Source organism: Rhinoderma darwinii, chromosome 10 (genome assembly GCF_050947455.1).
Source record: "Rhinoderma darwinii isolate aRhiDar2 chromosome 10, aRhiDar2.hap1, whole genome shotgun sequence".
Classification (NCBI taxonomy): Eukaryota; Metazoa; Chordata; class Amphibia; order Anura; family Rhinodermatidae; genus Rhinoderma; species Rhinoderma darwinii.
The window spans coordinates 31,830,683-31,843,635 of record NC_134696.1 but is presented as its reverse complement, the minus strand read 5'-3'; the positions used below and the strand labels follow the sequence as shown (position 1 = coordinate 31,843,635).

General features: G+C 45.0%; 1 long non-coding RNA gene across 2 annotated transcripts in view; it reads left to right on the top strand.

The window, feature by feature from the left end:
• LOC142661949 (uncharacterized) overlaps positions 1–12,953 on the top strand; it is a 257,736-nt gene that overhangs the window by 60,433 nt on the left and 184,350 nt on the right. The window contains exon 1 of one of the 2 annotated variants that reach the window (XR_012850843.1): positions 5,422–5,597. The exons of the other annotated variant lie outside the window; for it this stretch is intronic. This is a non-coding gene — a long non-coding RNA (uncharacterized LOC142661949). Of the gene's footprint in view, positions 1–5,421; positions 5,598–12,953 lie in introns of those variants that run through there. 2 annotated transcript variants of the gene reach the window in all.

The window sequence follows — 12,953 nt, the reverse complement described above, 5'->3', positions numbered from 1 at the left end:
TTATTTCCCGTGAGCGGTTTGCGACGTGCCCTTTCTTCGGGCGTTTCCATCTCTGACCTCCCATTGACATCAATGGGAGGCAGAGATCACGTTTTTCGTGGCGGTTTTTGCCCGCGGCGCTCAATGGCCACGGGTGGAAAACGCAGTGAAATACGCGGTAAATGTTCTACCAGCTGGTCAAAATCTGCCGCAAAATTCCTGAGGGAATTTTGAGGCAGATTTTTCTGCCTGTAAAAAACTCTGTTTGAACAGGGCCTAAGAGAGAGAAGAAGGCTGCTTTAAAGGCTACGTACACCTTTGAAAACGTTTTATTTTATTTATAAAAATGTGTATCAGTGTGTTTGGCGCAATTTTCGAATTACTTTTTTTTAATTATTATTTTTGCTTTTTCACATATAGCTGCTTTGTATCCTGTATACAGAGCAGCTGTATCATACGCTGAATCCTGTATCCTTCTGGGCAGCGGCACTGACAGGTTCAGTGACAGCGGGTTCTGCGGGTCTCTGACACACAGGTCGAGCTGTTATCGATCACATCTAAGTTCATTACTTAGATATGATCTATAAAATGGGGCTCCTGTGTGCTCAAGTACGCTTCTTCTGTCACCATTATTGGGGAAGGGTGGCTGTCACTGCTATAAATGCACTATGGCTGTCACCGTTATCGGGCAGTATGGGTGTCACTGTTATGGGGGCACTGTTTCTTTCATTGTTATGAGTGAACTGTGGCTGTCACCAGGGGTGGGATTAAAATTTTTAACAACAGGTTCCCTGTTTAGTGGACAAAGACATACGCGCCACGAGGGGTGGTTCACGGTGTTTTGCGGTGTATCGCGCCATTGAAAATGATTCTAATAATAAAATAAAACAATTACGATATTCCAAATACCCCCTACATTAAAGTGGACTCTAAAAGAAATTCCCTGTCCAGAATGTTTTAGTGTGGATTGCCACACTATGTATATAATTACATAAGTGTACATACCTACCCACACATTATACTAAACTCACCCATTACATATAGACCTATATGCGCACATTCAATATCCTAAGCGTACTCAGACCATTTAGTTAGGCTGTGCACATGAGATAGGTGGAGGACAGTGCGGTGTGCATAGTAAGCCACAACGGATCTGGCAGCTAATGCACAGATATGGTGCCAGGACCAAGCTCAAGACATATATACTGCACCAGAACGAAGCCTTGTACAGAAAATACAACACCGGAACCAAGTTCAGTACATATATACAGCACCAGAACCAAGCTTTGTACATAAATACAACACTAGAACCAAGCTCAGTACATAAATACAGCACCAGAACAAAGCTCAGTACATATAAACATCGCCAGAAAAAAGCTCAGTACATATATACAACACCAGAGCAAAGCTCAGTACATATATACAGCACCAGAAGAAAGCTTAGTACATATATACAGAAACCAGAACCAAGCTCAGTACATATGTACAACACCAGATCTAAGCTCAGTACATATCTACAACACCAGAACCAAGCTCAGTACATATATACAATACCAGAACCAAGCTTTGTACATAAATACAACATTAGAACCAAGCTCAGTACATATATACAATGCCAGAACCAAGCTCAGTACATATATACAACACCAGAACAAAGCTCAGTACATATACATATGTTTTGAGCTTGGTTGTTCTGATATATATGTACTGAGCTTTGTTCTGTCGCTGTATATATGTACTGAGCGTTGTTGTGGTGCTGTATATATGTACTGAGCTTTGTTCTGGTGCTGTATATATGTACTGAGATTTGTTCTGGGGCTGTATATATGTACTGAGCTTTGTTCTGGAGCTGTATATATGTACTGAGCTTTGTTCTGGAGCTGTATATATGTACTGAGCTTTGTTCTGGGGCTGTATGTATGTACTGAGCTTGGTTCTTGTGCTGTATATATGTACTAAGCTTTGTTGTGGTGCTGTATTTATATGCAGAGTTTGGTTCTGGAGTTGTATATATGTTCTGAGCTTCTCTTTGGTGCTGTATATATGTATTGAGCTTGGTTGTTATGATGAATATAACTCCAGAACTAAACTCAGTACATATATATATATATATATATATATATATATATATATATATATATACACAGCACCAGAACCAAGCTCAGTACATATATACAGCACCAGTACAAATACAGCTCAGTACAGAGATAATTTGCACATTTAGTTTAACCCCTGCCATATAAGTTTGTACGGCATAAAACTACAGCTCCCAGTATAGCCAGAACGATGGTTAAGGATATGCTGGGAGTTGCTGTTTTACAAAAAATAACGATACACCCATGATCTTGCTGCAGATCTTACAGTGACTACAGTACTAATCAGTCACAGGGAGAATAAACATTTACATTTAGTGACTCACCGGTGACGACTTCTCAGATTCTAGTCGTTCTTTTTACTTTTCCATCTGGTCCAGAACTCTATGATCCCTCCTGGCCATGACCCATTTCTGCGGAAATGGATCAATTTGCTGCTCAGATGTCTTCGGAAGCTCACTTTTTCAACATTTCTGCACCTATAAACGAAGAGCAAATTCTTATGGTACCACACTCTATGCCCCCAAATATAATAGCATCATACACTGTGCCCCCGAATATAATAGCGCTACACACTGTGCCCCTGAATATAATAGTACCATACACTGTGGCCCTGAATATAATAGTAACATACACTGTAAAGTAATGTACCACACACAGTGCCCCTCATAGAGCCCTCTGTAGATAGTGCTCCCAGTAAAGCCCTCTGTAGATATTGCTCCCAGTAGAGCCCTCTATGGATATTTCTCCCCATAGAGCCCTCTGTAGGTAGTAGCATTCCCTGTAGATAGTGCCCCCTGTAGTGTTCACTGCAGACAGGGCCCCCTGTAGCGTTCACTGCAGACAGGGCCCCCTGTAGCGTTCCGTGTAGATAGTGCCCCCTGTGGTATTCACTGTAGCGCTCCCTGTATAGTACCCCCTGTAGATAGGCCCCCCTGTGGATAGAGCCCCCTTTGGCGTTTCCTGTACATAGAGCCCCTTGTGGCGTTCCCTGTAGATAGAGCCCCCCTGTGGCAGTTCCTGTAGATAGGGCCCCATGTGGCGTTCCCTGTAGACAGGGCCCCCTGTGGCGTTCCCTGTAGATAAGGGCCCCCTGAGGCGTGCCCTGTAGATAAGGGTCCCTATATAATCCCCTGTAGTTACTGTTCCCTATAGTCCCCTGTAGTTACTGTCCCCTATATAGTCCCCTGCAATTACTGTTCCCTATAGTCCCCTGTAGTTAGTCCCCCCTACAGTCCCCTGTAGTTACTGTTCTATATACTCCCCTGTAGTTAGTGTTCCCTATATAGTCCCCTGTAGTTACGGTCCCCTATATAGTCCCCTGTAGTCTATAGTCCCCTGTAGTTAGTGTTCCCTATATAGTCCCCTGTAGTTACTGATCCCTACATAATCCCCTGTAGTTACTGTTCCCTATATAGTCCCCTGTAGTTACTGTTCCCTATATAGTCCCCTGTAGAAAGTTCCCTACAGACCCCAGTAGTTAGTTCCCTATAGAATCCTCTGTAGTTGATGTTCCCTGTATAGTCCCCTATAGATATGGCCCCCAACGCTGCCCACAGTAGAAGGAAAAAGACACATTATATTCTTACCTGTCCAGTTGCCGCGGTATCCTTCTCCAGCGGAACGATGCAGCGGCCGACTGCATCATCACTAAAACGCCGAATGGCGAGGCATCATGTGCCTCGCCAGGACAGCGCTAGTAAACTCAATTGTATCCACGTCCTAAGGACGTGGATACAATTGAGTGCAGCCCGGTTCCGGCTTCCCGCTTCACCCGGTTCTGCAAACCGGCTGTAATTTTAACAACCGGTTCGGGAGAACCGGGGTGAACCAGCCAGATCCCACCCCTGGCTGTCACCCTTATCGGGGCAGTATGGCTGTCACTGTTATGGGGTTACTGTGGCTGTCACTCTTATATGGGCATTATGGCTAACAATGTTAAAGGGGCTATTCAGGAATTGAAAATCTCCAAAATCGCTGTGAAATTTTGTTTTTATGTTAAATACAGAATATTTCAATAGCCTGGTTCTTGATTTAATGTTTTGTTTTCGGATCCTTGGCTTGTGCTTCTCGTTTGCTTGCTGAACTTCCATGTTGTAGGTGTGTCACTTCCTTCAAATCTCAGTTTGCATTGCGCCGTTTCGGTGCAAACACATTAGCTCCGGAAGATAGGCCTCCCTCACGTATGTCACATGAATGCTGACGTGCCATACGTGAGGGGCTTCTGTGGAGTCCTACAGCTCATGCATTTGAGCTACTCCCCTTCTTTTTAATAGCTTGGATGCCTCAGTCGCTATTAACGTGGCATCTAAGTGGTTAAACGGCCAGGCTCGGCGCTATCTCCGATCCCGGCTGTTGCAGTGAGGTTCCAGCTGTAACATATAGCCGACACCTGCTAAATATGGAGTGGGCTCAGCGTGCGAGCAAACGTCATACTTACCCTTCCTAGCTATGATGTAAGGCCCCCTGCACACGGCCGTAGACGTAATCCTGATCTGCGATTGCGGCTACGGCCGGCCAGCCGGGGACAGTCATCCGCATTATAAAGTATGGAAGCACGGTCCGTAAAATCCCAAAAATAGGACAAGTCTTATTTTATACGGAAGCTTTCTACGGCCCGGACATTTTCCCGTAAATATACGGGAAGGTGTCTGTCGGCCATAGAAGTGAATGGGTCCGTAATTACGGATAAATTCTATGGTCGTGTGCATGGGGCCTAACTGTAAGTCATATGTCAGAGGAAGGGGTTAATATGTAAATGGCGGTAATTTTTTTTACATTTGCTAGCCTCCCAGTGTAAATACCAGCTGGGCCGGTGCTTTACCATCCTGGTGATGGTGACAGCGGTATCTGCTACTGAGTATGACGGGTTGTGGCTGATGTACATCACACACTATTGTGTGAGAAGAAGTGGCAGAAATCTCTTGTAAATATTAGACCATGATCCCTTTTTCAGAAACGCAAAATTTATGTCAGAAAAAGTGGCGGTGTAGGGGGATTCCGAATACATATGGCGCTCCGCTTGAGCACCATTCTATTCAACAAGATCACGCCGCAAAACGACAAAGTACGAAGGAAATGACAAATAAATGTAGAGACATTTGGTTATCAGCCATTTTCTAATGTTCCAGACACTTCTATACTGTATTGTTAAACAAGGCAGGTAGAAAGTCTAGTGCAGGTAGAAAGGGGCGGAGCTGTCCATATCAACCAATCAATACATTTCTTTAATTCTCCATCTTGAACTGGAAAAAACTAGAGCTGCAATCTGATTGGTTACTGTGAGAACTCCAACTAGTCACCACAGAAGGGTCTTACCTGAAATTTAAAAAAAAACAACTATATTTTGGGCGGGAAAATGCTCCTAATACATGTGACGCATTCAGTCTTTCTAAACCTCATCATGAAATAAGCGCTGTGGTTTAGTGGCCGTCGTTGCTCGGAAACCCCCCTTTACGGGGCCCCGGCCAGGGCCGGTTGTTGGCAGCAGCCCCGGAGCCGCAGCTCTGCCGCCGGGGGAGAGAGGTAATAAATAACCCGGAGAGAGAGAGAGCCGCGTCTGACCTAACAAATACCCACTGGAAAATCAGCACATCCCACCCCCGAGCCTGGAGCCAGCTGCAGACAGACAGAAGGGACAGGCTGCCAATAATATAACCTCCCACATACCTGTCAGTGTAATGTCTATGACTGGGAGTCATCAGTGCCCAGCCTGGCCCTGGTACACAGAGATCAGGGCAGCGCCTGTCATCTCCTCATTCATAGCTACACGTCTATTGGTAGCAGCGCAGTGTTCACAGTCCGCCTGGAAGATATATAGTGAGACGCTGATATATATGTCACTTTTCTATAGTTATAATTACTTTCCCAATTGTGAAAGAAATGATCAGTAAAGATGTGATATATGCTGCAAATACAGGAATGTAAACATAATATATATGCACATAATGTAACAATTTAGTTTCCAACTTGTAGCTCTCCAGCTGTTGCAAAATGACAACTCCCAGTATGCATCTGTGCCTGCGGGTGTAGGGCATGCTGGGAGTTGTAGTTTTGAAACCGAACCAACGGTTCTGTAATTATTTCCACATATATAATAGTAGTAAATACAAGAGTATGTGATGTAATAATATATACGGTAGATTTATATATTCCTCCTCTATACTCTATCTCTCATAGACTTCAATGAAGAGGGACCTGCCATGTGCAACCAGCTCTGTCTGGATCCGGCCCCCTGTTCTCAGGATCGGTGGGTGGGGGGTTCCAGCATACAGACCCTCACTGATCAGACATTTATGGCTTATCAAGTTGATATCTATAGATAGATATGTATTGTCTCCAACATGTGGCTCTCCAGCTGCTGTGAAACTACAACTCCCAGAATGCTGAAGGGCCACAGGTGGGAGACCACCATATAAGGGACATATTGGTAGCCCTGCTATTTATATACGCATTGGGGGAAATTAACTTATTGACACCAGTTTTCTGCCTTAGAAAAGATGCAAACGACACATCTGGGGGAAAAATGTAGTCTGTTGTGCCAATTCCAACGCTCTTTTCTAAAAAGTGGGCAGAACATATGCCCGACAAATATACTATAATTTACGCCAGAAACGGGTGGAAATTATGACAGAAATAAACTCCAATTCCTAGCTGATGTACATTTAACTTTCTCGCACATGGACTGCACAGGATTTGCCACCCCCTTGTCTCTAGTCATTTCAATGCCACGGTCGCTATTGTGGGCAGCACTTTGAACACATTTTATAAGTGGTCAGAAACTTGTAAATAACTCATGAAAGAATAAAGTAACGTTAAAACCAAGCACACCATTGATTTTCTTGTGAAATTCTCGATAAGTTTGATGTGTCACATGACCCTCTTCCCATTGAAAAAACTAAAGTTGGATACAAAATGGCCGACTTCAAAATGGCCGCCACGGTCAACACCCTGCTTGAAAAGTTTCCCCCCTCCCATATACTAATGTGCCACAAACAGGAAGTTAATATCACCAACCATTCCCATTTTATTTATCCATATTTATCCATATAAATGGCCCACCCTGTATAATGCACCCATAGCTGCCCTCGCACAAAATGATGCATCCATAGCTGCCCACACACAGTATAATGCACCTATAGTGCCTCCCACATAGTATAATTCCCCCATAACTGCTCCCACACAGTGTAATGCCCCTATAATGCCCCCCCACAGAATAATGCCCCATGCAGCTGCACCCACACAGAATAATGCCCCTATAGCTGCCCCCACGCAGTGTAATGTCCCTATAGTGCTTTCCCACACAGAAAAATGCCCCTGTAGCTGGCACCCACACAGAATAATGCCACCATAGCTGCTCCCAACAGTATAATGGCCCCTTTGTGCTCCCCACGCCCTTATAATACCCCCATAGCTACCACACACAGTATAGTAACCATATAATAGTAACCATATAGCTGCCCCGCAAAGAATGATGCACCCATAGCTTCCTCCACACAGTATAATGCCACTATAGTGCCTCCCACACAGTATAATGCCCCGATAACTGCCCCCACACAGTATAATACCCATAGCTGCTCCCACATCATATAAAGACTTATTGCTGCCCCCATACAGTATAATGCCCCATTCCTACGACAAATGGAGGATATATCCTCAGATCTGTACTGTGTGTGGCTCAGCACAGATAGGTGCGATGATGTCACTACATCGTACCTGTCTGCGCCAAGCTGCTCATGGCTGTCATTACATAGTGAATGCTGGAGCAGGGAGCCGTCCGCTCCAGCATCGGATTCGTCCTTAGGACGCAGATACAGTTAAAACCGGGACATGCCACTGCTGGGGGATCGGCACTGGGCCCCACCATATCAGTGGGCCCTGGGGCCACTACCCCCCGCTAGCTATGCCTCTGTCACTAGGTGATGCCACCATAGCTCAGAAGTAGTTATTTTTCATTAAGTTGCCAATCTCTGCAGCACTATTTTTTTCATTTTTCCAGGGCTTTCTGTGGGTGGGATTACCATATAAAGGACTACAGTTCCCATGATTCCTCTCCTTTCTCACAGACATTGCCTATATTTACAGCTGCCTGCATGACTATCTATTGCACAGTGTAAACTAGAGCTTTAATTACTCAATGTCAGCTATTGTGACACAGCTCTGCACCCTCTGCTGCCCTCCATAGGGCTCCGTTAGACCGACGGAGGCCAAAAGAGTGTCCCTTTCGGCCTCCGTCAGGCTGGTATACATTGGTATACTTTTTTTTTTTTAGGTATGGAATAGCATAGTAGACTACGCTGTTCCATCCAATGGGATCCTGCAAAAAAAAAATGTATACAGCACTGTATACTTTAACATGGGAGTCTACGGGTGACGTATGCCACTGTATGGCATACAGTTCATCACAGGCACCTGTTAAATGTATAGGCCATGAACTTTTCAATAGCTTTTTATGATGTATCCATTAAACGAATGTCATTATAGCCTATGGGTGATGGATTCCTGTGACGGATGCCTAACATTGTCATCCCTCACCCATAGGCTATTATTGCATCCGTTTAACAGATACGTCATGAGAGTTCATGACGTATCCGTTAAACGTATCCCATACGAATCCTATGGGTAATGGATGTTACTGTTAGGCCTCATTTACACGAGCGTGTGCGTTTTGCGCGCGCAAAAAAACGCTGCGTTTTGCGTGCGCAAAAGGCACTTGACAGCTCCGTGTGTCATCCGTGTATGATGCGCGGCTGCGTGATTTTCGCGCAGCCGCCATCATAGAGATGAGGCTAGTCAACGCCCGTCACTGTCCAAGGTGCTGAAAGAGCTAACTGATCGGCAGGAACTCTTTCAGCACCCTCGACAGTGAGTTCCGATCACAATATACACCAACCTGTGAATAAAAAAAGACGTTCAAACTTACCATGAACTGCCTGCTTCCTCCAGTCCGGTCTCCCGGCCGTTGCCTTGGTGACGCGTCCCTCTCTTGTCATCCGGCCCCACCTCCCAGGATGACGCGGCAGGCCATGAGACCGCTGCAGCCTGTGATTGGCTGCAGCCTGTGCTTGGCCTGTGATTGGCTGCAGCTGTCACTTGGCCTTAATTGTCATCCCGGGAGGTCGGACTGGAGGAAGGAGCCGGGACTTATCGGTAAGTCCGAACTTCTGTTTTTTTTTACACGTATATGTATATTGTGATCGAAAGTCACTGTCCATGGTGCTGAAACAGTTTAAGTCTTTGAGCACCGTGGGCAGTGACTGTCTCCTGACGTCGCGTACCCGAACATTTTTTGCCGGGTTCGGTCAAAACGAGTTCGGCCGAACCCGGTGAAGTTCGGTGCGCTCTTCTCTAATTTGACACTCCGTTTGGATGTTTGTAACCAGAAAAGCACGTGGTGCTTTTCTGTTTACATTCATCCTTTTGACAGCTCTTGCGTGATTTTCGCGCAAGCAACGCAGGACCGTCCGTGTGGCATGCGTTGTTTTCACGCACCCATTGAAGTCAATGGGTGCGTGTTGCGTGAAAAACGCAAGAATATAGAACATGTCGTGAGTTTTACGCAACGCACTCACGCAGCGCAAAATTCACGCATCGTCTAAACAGCCCCATAGACTATTATAGGTGCGTACGACACGCGTGAAAAGCACGCGCGTCGCACGCGCGTATAATACGCTCGTGTAAATGAGGCCTTAGGTTGTATGTTAGACTATGTAAGGTGCAGTCGTACAACAGGAAATTATATATTTTTAATTATAATTTTTTGTAGTATCTGTTTTTTGTTGTTTTTTTGTGAACATTTACGGTTGACTGAATTATCTATATATTTGAAATATTTTTTCTCTTTATGAGAATATAATGGAAGGAGAATTTTCCTTCTTTTACTTGGTTGCCCACACTAAAATCCACCGAGCTCAGATATAGATGTGTGTGTGTGTGTATACAGTACAATATATACATATATAGTATATTTTATTGTAACTAATAGGAAGGAATGTGGAAAGCAGTTATAGGAAGGAACACTGGCAAGTGCTGCACTATTCTTTTGCAATATATCTTATTAAAGAAAAGCCCAGGTAATAAACCAGTTGTCAGGGGACTCACCACAAAACTGTTTGTCATCTATAAAGTCTCAGAAGTGTTCCAACTATGGGAATATCTGTAAGATTGAAACCTGGCGTTCTTTGATATTGGCTTGACTTCTCGTTTTTTGACCCGACATCTATCCCTGTTGATTCATCTGTGCTTCTGACCTAATCATTTATGACTCGGCCTCTCTGACCATGTGTTTTACCCCTTGATTGATGGATAATTGTTGCAACGATCCGGTCCGTCTCACTCAATTCTTGCCTCACAACTCAGCCCAGTACTCTGTGTTACCTATTACTTTCTTACTATGCTGATCGTGCTGCCTATCTGCTTCCCTCAGGGACAGGTCACCTATAGGGTACTATTTATGACATGTGAATCACTTATAGCAAAGTCCATATCTCCATGGGGGTTAATGTTAAAAACATTTTGTTTTACTCCACACCTTCACCTTGCCAGAGCCCATACGATAGATGTCTGAATTGGTTTCTGCTTTGTTACTGCTATTCTGCTGTTTTTGAGCCTGCATGTGGTTTTTGCTGCAACATTGCAGTTTTTAAATGGTTGTTGATATATTCACATATAGCGGTTAAAAACAGTATTAAAAAAATGCATGTGTTTTTTACAGCGATTTGGTGCCTTTTTTTAATGCGGTTTCATTTTAACTGCAACGAAAGTGCATCAAATCGCAGTTAAAGCACATGCAGCTTTTCAGGTGCATTTTTTTTTTTTCAATCAAAGGATTTTTATTTTTATTATGAGGATAAGCATAATACAAGACAATATTCACAGAACAAAGTAGTGGTATCATCAAAGAAAGGTAACAAAATAAATAATAATGACATACCATGTGCGGACATTTGATACAATACAAGCCGTAGAGATTACAATGTTGCAAATGCTCCAGACCATGGAAGGTCAGTTTCATAATATCAAAAAGAAAAGGAGAAGACAAGACAATCCAACTGCTATCAGAATCCAGGAACAGAACAAGTTCCAGGATACCACTCAAAATGAATCAGGAAGCTTAACATGAGGATGGGAACATTAATCCTTGTAGTATGGACTTTGGGTCCAGTCATACCAATTGTATGTAAATTTGGCAGATTGAAGATATTGAAACACGATAAATTTATCGTACGCACAAGTAGAGTTGACCAAACCAATGATTTCTTGCACATGAGGTTGGGCATAGGTTTGCACGATGCATCGAAACTTCGATACTGCTTCGATACCGTGCACCCTCAACCGATTCAATACCGTTAATTCTAAGCACAGCTTAGTATTTTAACACATGAATTTAGTCAGAGCGGGGCTGCGGCTGTGTGATACAGCCATTGCCCCGCACCGGAGTCCTGACAATTGCGCTCCCGGTCATCATGATGTAATGCGACCAACACTGCACTAATGATTGCAGGCACTGAAGACAGAACATGGTGGGCGCACTAGAAAACACCCCCATGTTCTGTCTTCAGTGCCTGCGCTGCCGCTCATTATTGCATTAGTCCTCCTTGAGAGGAGATGCGGGCCAGCACACACAGATCCATGGCTGCGGCCATCGGGGGGTGAGCAATCCCGGCAGTCCGCGGCCGTGGACACTACAGTATCCCCCCTCTTATGCCCCCTGTTCTTGGGACCAGAGCGAGAGAGGAACTTTTTAATGAGGGTAGGAGCATTGAGGTTCTCTTCTGGCTCCCAGGACCTCTCCTCTGTACCAAACCCCTTCTAATCCACAAAATAAAACATTCCTCCTCCTCCTACTTTTTTGAAGTCCAGGATCTCCTTAACCCCCGAATACATCGAAAGAACCACTCGGAGCAACTGCAGGGCTAGGCGTTTTTGTGTAGCGGTTCAGGACCACCGGCTTCAGGAGGGACACATGACAGGAGTTAGGAATCCTGAGGGTAGGAGGCAGCCGAAGCTTGTAAAAGACAGGGTTGATTTGCTGTAGGATCTCAAAGGGTCCAAGGAACCTGAGAGCAAACTTGTATGACAGCACCCTCAGCCGGATATTCCTTGAGGATAGCCAGACTTTGGTACCTGGAAGATGCGATCGACTGTCCAGAATAGAGGAACGGGTCTGCTGCCAGACCTGTAGAAAATCTCAAAATGGAGAGTCCGCTGCGGGTACCAGGGATGTAGCCGGGACAGGAAGAGGAATTTGTGGATGTTGGCTGTAGACCATATAGTATGGTGTGGAGAAGGTGTAGACTCACTTGTGTGGTTGTTGTACGAGAACTCAGCCCATGGAAGAAGCTGTACCCAATGATCATGCTGCATGGAGATGAAGTGGCGAAGATAATTCTCCATGATTTGGTTAATCCTCTCGACTTGGCCATTAGACTGGGGATGATAGGCTGAAGAAAAGTCCAGCTTCACGTCTAGGAATTTATAGAGGGCTCTCCAGAATTTCGAGGTTCTGAACCCCCCCCCCCCCCCCCCCCGATCAGACATGATATGAAGAGGCAAACCATGCAAACGGAAGATGTGCTGAATGAAGAGATTCGCCAGCCAGGGAGCAGAAGGTAGGCCGGTCAACGGGATAAAATAAGCCATCTTCGAGAACCGGTCCACCACCACCCAGACCGTATTGCATCCTGCAGAGAAAGGAAGGTCAGTGGGCCAGTAGTGGAGCAAAGAACGGACGAAGAACAGCGACCACCTGGCTTGACGGGGGTTGAGCCGTTGAGCCGACGGGAGATATGGAAGGTTCTTGTAATCGGTGTATATCAGGATGGGGTGGGCTGCACCCTCTAACAGATGTCTCCACTCCTCCAGAGTCAATTTAATGGCCAG